Source organism: Acanthaster planci, unplaced genomic scaffold, assembly GCF_054643075.1.
Source record: "Acanthaster planci isolate LZ-2023a unplaced genomic scaffold, COTS_SCS Contig166, whole genome shotgun sequence".
Classification (NCBI taxonomy): Eukaryota; Metazoa; Echinodermata; class Asteroidea; order Valvatida; family Acanthasteridae; genus Acanthaster; species Acanthaster planci.
Window position 1 is genome coordinate 35801 of NW_028257787.1, and position 7698 is coordinate 43498.

A 7698-nucleotide genomic window follows, 5' to 3' on the forward strand; every position below is an offset into this window, starting at 1 on the left:
TTTCGCGCACCACCAAGTCTGGGGAAGAAATCTTCAGCGGGCGCCAACGCAACGCCGCCCGTCCGACACCCACAGCGGGACAGGCGCCGCCCGCTGCGAGACTCCGCCCTCGGGCCCGAGGCCCCGGTCCCTATCCGCCCGCTGGCACGTGGCGCCACTCCCATTAGAGCCCTCCTGCGGGGTGCACCTCCGGCCCCGGATTTCAAATCAGGTTTTGGGCGGCCGGATAAGCCTCGCGGCCCAGCAGCGTATCCCCGGCTCTCGCCGGTGGGGCCGAGTCAGTTTTTGCGCCCGAGTCGAAGCGTAACTGGAGATGAGCCCTTTCGCGGTCAACGAAGTCCGAGGAAGAAATCTTTAGCGGGCACCCACGGAACGCTCCCCGGCCGGCACCCACGGCGGGACTGACGCCGCCCGCTGCCAGATGCCGCACTCGGGCTGGAAGCCATGGTTTATCCGTGCCGAACAGCTGATCGCACGATGGCATTGGGACCGACTTGGCAACTCCCCGAGAGCCCTCCTGCGGGGTACACTATTAAACGTGGATTTCAAGTCAGTTTGGGGCGGCCGTGTCAGACATGCAGCCCAGCAGCCAATCCTCGGCCTCAGGGAAAGCGCTCGTTTACTCCGCCGTCAGTTCCTCTGCCGAGTTCGAGTGCCGCCGGGCCCGCCGCTGGTACTCCCCAGTCTCCTCCTCCAAGGCCGGTCCGCCCGAGGGCCACCGGGCGGCGCCGGCCGGCCCTCCGCGCTCGACCTCCTCCCCCCGCTGCTGGACCCCACCACCCCTCTTCCAGACGCCGCTCCCGCAGCAGCGACGTCGTCCGACCCGGCCTGCCAGGATCGGCCCGTCTGCGGCGCCGGCAAATCCCTCGGATCGAAAGGTTTAGTTTTAGCAGATCACAGCAAAGCGGCTGTTCTACTGGGCACGACACCCCAATCCATACCCAAGTCGTCTGCAAGTGATCTGGCGTCCCTCTCGAGACGGCGGTTCGCCTTGCGCCGGAGTTCCCGGCCCCCGGGCAGGGGCCGCGGGCGGAGTCGGCCCGGCCCCCCTCCAGGCAAGAGCGGGTGGGCGCTGACGCGGGCCGCACACCGGCAGAGATTTCGACTTAGAGGCGTTTAGCCGTAATCTCTCAGGTGGTAGTCTCGCACCACCGGCCTCTCGACCGAGCGCCTGAACCAGGGGTCCGAATCTGCGGTTCCTCTCGTACTGAGCAGGATTGCCGTGACGGCGACCTCTCATCAGTAGGGTAAAACTACCTGTCTCACGGCGGTCCAAAGCCAGCTCACGTTCCCCATTGGTGGGTGAACAATCCAACGCTTCGCAATGATAGGAAGAGCCGACATCGAAGGATCAAACAGCAACATCGCTATGAACGCTTGGCTGCAACTACCCAGTTATCACTGTGGTAACATTTCTGATACCTCTCGCTTCAAACTGCGAAGCTCAAAAGGATCGATAGGCCACGCTTTCACGGTCTGTATTCATGCTGAAAATCAGATTCAAACGAGCTTTTGCCCTTTTGCTCCGCGCGAGGTTTCCGTCCTCGCTGAGCTCGCCTTAGGACACCTGCGTTACCCTTTGACAGATGAACGGCCCAGTTTAAGTCCCCGACTGAAGCTGTCGCCGGAGCGGGAGGCGGCCGGCCCCGTAGCGCCAGAAGACTGGGCCCGCTCCCCGCCTCACCGGCTAAGTAAAGAAACCACGAGAGTAGTGGTTTTTCAGCGTCGGGCCGGGGCCCTCCCACCTATCCTACACCCCCCGTGTCTCTTCACAAGGTCAGACTAGAGTCAAGCTGATTCTGCCAAGCCCGTTCCCTTGGCTGTGGTTTCGCTAGATAGATAGGGACAGTGGGAATCTCGTTAATCCATTCATGCGCGTCACTAATTAGATGACGAGGCATTTGGCTACCTTAAGAGAGTCATAGTTACTCCCGCCGTTTACCCGCACTTCGCTGAATTTCTTCACTTTGACATTCAGAGCACTGGGCAGAAATCACATCGCGTCAGCGCCCCGGCTGCAGACGTCGCGATGCTCTGTTTTTCATTAGACAGTCGGATTCCCCTGGTCCGTACCAGTTCTGAGCCGGCTGCTGGGCGCCGGCCGAAGCGGCCGCAGCGAGGACTGTCCACGAAGGCTGGCCCGAGGCCGGTCCGGGCTCGCCCGGCGCCGCAGACGCGGCGCTTTAGGGGGCCGCAGCCCCTAGCTCCGGACCAGCCGATTCCAGGGATCCCGCCCCTTAGCAAGAAAGGGTAACTCCTCCTGGGTCCCCGACCGGCGTCTGGGGCTCGCTTGCTTCGCAGATCGGACCGCCAAGGAGGACGGAGGGCTCCGCCTGCGGGTTTGGGAATATTGACCCGGTTCCGTTTCGCCCGGGGGGCGAGGCCCCGGCCCCGCCAGGAGGGGGGCACCCGCCTCCGCTGGGAGCGGAACCTCCCTGGGGCTTAGGATCGACTGACCCATGTACAACTGCTGATCGCATGCAAGCCTTCTCCGCCACTCGTCCCTCGAGGATCTCACTCCATTATTTGCTACTACCACCAAGATCTGCGCCCGCGGTGGCTCCACGCGGCCTGGCGGCCGGCGCTTCGACGCGCACCGCGGCGGCCCTCCTACTCGTCGGGGCGTACCACCCAGCCGGCGGTCCCACTCGCTCTCTGCCCCGACGGCCAGGTGTGGGCGGCACTCTCAGTGCCATTCATTTTCAGGGCTAGTCGACTTCCATGGCCACCGGCCTGCTGCCCGGATTAAGCAACGCCTTCTCTGGGCTCTGATGAGCGTCAGCCCCAAATGCGGCACGCCAACCCGGCGGGTCCTCTCGCCCGACCTGAGGTCGATGGGTTTGCAATAGGCCTCGGCTTCTCACTCTCTCTCTCGCCTCTCAGGGCCCGCCTGGCGCCTCGACGGCTGCCAGGAAGGAGGGTTTCCCCTGTTCTCTCTCTCGGCGCTGGGCGCCCGCTCCCTTTCCGGCGGTCCACTCGGAGATCTGCCACGGGGCCGGCGGCACTCGGTCCCCGCTGACCGGGTCCGGGTCTCCCCTTTTTCTTTCTCGGCCTGCCCTGCCTGCCTGCCTGGCCTCATTTCCGGCGCGCTCCCTCGAGGCCGCCTGTGTCTTTCTTGTTCGGCTCGGGGGCACGACCGGCGCTCGTTTTGGGGCGGATACTCAGCGCCGACCTTCCCCGGGGAACGACCCGCCCGGCCGGTACCCATCGCCTACCTGCCTGCCTTGCCCGCAGATCTCCCATATCATCCTCGCCAGAGCGGGGGGGAGCCCGCGCCGCAACCTTCCGGTCTCTTTGCACTCCCCTTGTTGCCGCCTGCAGCCAGTGTCCTGGCGGGGGCGTCCCGGCCCGGCGGGGCGGCGGGCCGCCACTTTTTCCGCACCTCCCGTCCCGGGGCTCTCCGGCAGGGCCGGCCGCGGCCCGGGAGCGGCCTTTCCGACACCTCTGGGCAAGGCCGGGCGGGCCGGCCGACGCTCTTCTGGGCATGAAGGGTCGGGCCGGCCGCGCAGAGAAACGCCGTTAACGGAGCGCCCGGAGGGCCTCCCGGCGGGACGGCGAGCAGCCACTTTCCTTGAGCCGCTCCGGAGCGGGGCTTGTCCAGACCCCAGGGGGAATCGCTCCGGAGGCTTGGGCTCCACCCTGCAGGAATTGCCGTATTGTATGGACAACATATGGCTGTACTGATATCTGGCAGCTGGAGCTGAGCTCCAGACCACCCTCCCCCTATAAATAGGCAAACCAGGGAGTGGGGGTTAAGGTCCAAAACGCTCTCATTGAAATACGCACGTTTTGGGCCCAACCTGTCCCGGGGCAAAGCCCTCTCAGAGGCCTTGGGTGGGCCGGCGAGCCGATGGACGCTATGCCTGAAGCGCCCGGCCCGCTCTCCGCTGGCAACCCCAGACATCCGAACCTCTCGGACCAGGTTTTCCGAAAAAGGCGATTCACCGCGCCGCACCACGCAACCCGCCGGCATGGAGCCGTTTTCGCCCGGGGAAGCGTGTCGGAAATGCACGGCTTTAGAGGGTCCGCGTGCGGCTTCGGCGGGTTTTTTTCCCCCAGGACGGCAATTCGCCGCGGAGACACACTCCCCCCTATAAAAAGGCAAACCAGGGAGTGGGGGTTAAGGTTCAAAACGCTCTCATTGAAATACGCACGTTTGCGGCCCAACAGACCCCGACGAGTGACGCTCTCGAGAGCCGGGGTGCCTCGCCGACGCGTTGGCAAGTGGGGACGAGTCGGTTTTTGCGCCCGAGTCGGGTCGAAACCGGAGATCCTACCTTTCGCGCACCACCAAGTCCGGGGAAGAAATCTTCAGCGGGCGCCCACGCAACGCCGCCCGTCCGACACCCACAGCGGGACCGGCGCCGTCCGCTGCGAGACTCCGCCCTCGGGCCCGAGGCCCCGGTCCCTACCCGCCCGCTGGCACGTGGCGCCACTCCCATTAGAGCCCTCCTGCGGGGTGCACCTCCGGCCCCGGATTTCAAATCAGGTTTTGGGCGGCCGGATAAGCCTCGCGGCCCGGCAGCGTATCCCCGGCTCTCGCCAGTGGGGCCGAGTCAGTTTTTGCGCCCGAGTCGAAGCGTAACTGGAGATGAGCCCTTTCGCGGTCAAAGAAGTCCGAGGAAGAAATCTTCAGGGGGCACCCTCGTAACGCTCCCCGTCCGGCACCCACGGCGGGACCGACGCCGCCCGCTGCCAGATGCCGCACTCGGGCTGGAAGCCATGGTTCATCCGTGCCGAGCAGCTGATCGCACGATGGCATTGGGACCGACTTGGCAACTCCCCTAGAGCCCTCCTGCGGGGTACACTATTAAACGTGGATTTCAAGTCAGTTTGGGGCGGCCGTGTCAGACATGCAGCCCAGCAGCCAATCCTCGGCCACAGGGGAAGCGCTCGTTCAGTCCGCCGTCAGTTCCTCTGCCGAGTCCGAGTGCCGCCGAGCCCGCCGCTGGTCCTCCCCGGTCTCCTCCTCCAAGGCCGGTCCGCCCGAGGGCCACCGGGCGGCGCCGGCCGGCCCTCCGCGCTCGACCTCCTCCCCCCGCTGCTGGACCCCACCACCCCTCTCCCAGAAGCCGCTCCCGCAGCAGCGACGTCGTCCGACCCGGCCCGCCAGGATCGGCCCGTCTGCGGCGCGGGCAAATCCCTCGGATCGAAAGGTTTAGTTTTAGCAGATCACAGCAAAGCGGCTGCTCTACTGGGCACGACACCCCAATCCATACCCAAGTCGTCTGCAAGTGATCTGGCGTCCCTCTCGAGACGGCGGTTCGGCTTGCGCCGGAGTTCCCGGCCCCCGGGCAGGGTCCGTGGGAGGAGTCGGCCCGGCCCCCCTCCAGGCAAAAGCGGGTGGGCGCTGACGCGGGCCGCACACCGGCAGAGATTTCGACTTAGAGGCGTTTAGCCGTAATCTCTCAGGTGGTAGTCTCGCACCACCGGCCTGTCGACCGAGCGCCTGAACCAGGGGTCCGAATCTGCGGTTCCTCTCGTACTGAGCAGGATTGCCGTGACGGCGACCTCTCATCAGTAGGGTAAAACTACCTGTCTCACGGCGGTCCAAAGCCAGCTCACGTTCCCCATTGGTGGGTGAACAATCCAACGCTTCGCAATGATAGGAAGAGCCGACATCGAAGGATCAAACAGCAACATCGCTATGAACGCTTGGCTGCAACTACCCAGTTATCACTGTGGTAACATTTCTGATACCTCTCGCTTCAAACTGCAAAGCTCAAAAGGATCGATAGGCCACGCTTTCACGGTCTGTATTCATGCTGAAAATCAGATTCAAACGAGCTTTTGCCCTTTTGCTCCGCGCGAGGTTTCCGTCCTCGCTGAGCTCGCCTTAGGACACCTGCGTTACCCTTTGACAGATGTACCGCCCCAGTCAAACCCCCAGACTGAAGCTGTCGCCAGAGCGGGTGGCGGCCGGCCGCGTAGCGCCAGAAGACTGGGCCCGCTCCCCGCCTCATCGGCTAAGTAAAGAAACGACGAGAGTAGTGGTTTTTCAGCGTCGGGCCGGGGCCCTCCCACCTATCCTACACCCCCCGTGTCTCTTCACAAGGTCAGACTAGAGTCAAGCTGATTCTGCCAAGCCCGTTCCCTTGGCTGTGGTTTCGCTAGATAGATAGGGACAGTGGGAATCTCGTTAATCCATTCATGCGCGTCACTAATTAGATGACGAGGCATTTGGCTACCTTAAGAGAGTCATAGTTACTCCCGCCGTTTACCCGCACTTCGCTGAATTTCTTCACTTTGACATTCAGAGCACTGGGCAGAAATCACCTCGCGTCAGCGCCCCGGCTGCAGACGTCGCGATGCTCTGTTTTTCATTAGACAGTCGGATTCCCCTGGTCCGTACCAGTTCTGAGCCGGCTGTTGGGCGCCGGCCGAAGCGGCCGCAGCGAGGACTGTCCACGAGGCGGGCCCCAGGCCGGTCCGGGCTCGCCCGGCGCCGCAGACGCGGCGCTCTAGGGGGCCGCAGCCCCTAGCTCCGGACCAGCCGATTCCAGGGATCCCGCCCCTTAGCAAGAAAAGGTAACTCCTCCTGGGTCCCCGACCGGCGTCTGGGGCTCGCTTGCTTCGCAGATCGGACCGCCAAGGAGGACGGAGGGCTCCGCCTGCGGGTTTGGGAATATTGACCCGATTCCGTTTCGCCCGGGGGGCGAGGCCCCGGCCCCGCCAGGAGGGGGGCACCCGCCTCCGCTGGGAGCGGAACCTCCCTGGGGCTTAGGATCGACTGACCCATGTACAACTGCTGATCGCATGCAAGCCTTCTCCGCCACTCGGCCCTCGAGGATCTCACTCCAATATTTGCTACTACCACCAAGATCTGCGCCCGCGGCGGCTCCACGCGGCCTGGCGGCCGGCGCTTCGACGCGCACCGCGGCGGCCCTCCTACTCGTCGGGGCGTACCACCCAGCCGGCGGTCCCACTCGCTCTCTGCCCCGACGGCCAGGTGTGGGCGGCACTCTCAGTGCCATTCATTTTCAGGGCTAGTCGACTTCCATGGCCACCGGCCTGCTGCCCGTATTAAGCAACGCCTTCTCTGGGCTCTGATGAGCGTCGGCCCCAAATGCGGCACGCCAACCCGGCGGGTCCTCTCGCCCGACCTGAAGTCGATGGGTTCGCAATAGGCCTCGGCTTCTCACTCTCTCTCTCGCCTCTCAGGGCCCGCCCGGCGCCTCGGTGGCTGCCAGGAAGGAGAGTTTCCCCTCTTCTCTCTCTCGGCGCTGGGCGCCCGCTCCCTTTCCGGCGGTCCACTCGGAGATCTGCCACGGGGCCGGCGGCACTCGGTCCCCGTTGGCCGGGTCCGGGCCTCCCCTTTTTCTTTCTCGGCCTGCCCTGCCTACCTGGCCTCCTTTCCAGCGCGCTCCCTCAAGGCCGCCTGTGTCTTTCTTGTTCGGTTTGGGGGCACGACCGGCGCTCGTTTGTGGGGCGGATACTCAGCGCCGACCTCCCCCGGGGAACGACCCGCCCGGCCGGTGCCCCTCGCCTACCTGCCTGCCTTGCCCGCAGATCTCCCATACCATCCTCGCCAGAGAGCGGGGGGAACCCGCGCCGCAACCTACCGGTCTCTTTGCACTCCCCTTGTTGCCGCCTGCAGCCAGTGTCCTGGCGGGGGCCTCCCGGCGGGGCGGCGGGCTGCCACTTTTTCCGCACCTCCCGTCCCGGGGCTCTCCGGCAGGGCCGGCCGCGGCCCGGGAG

At 64.9% G+C, this 7698-nt stretch overlaps 2 pseudogenes; both read right to left on the reverse strand.

Annotated features, from left to right (window-relative positions):
* Window positions 1–859: 859 nt before the first annotated feature.
* Window positions 860–2129, reverse strand: LOC147795111 (large subunit ribosomal RNA; annotated as a pseudogene).
* Window positions 2130–5135: 3006 nt separating this feature from the next.
* On the reverse strand, window positions 5136–7698 carry LOC147795112 (large subunit ribosomal RNA; annotated as a pseudogene; the record flags this gene model as incomplete).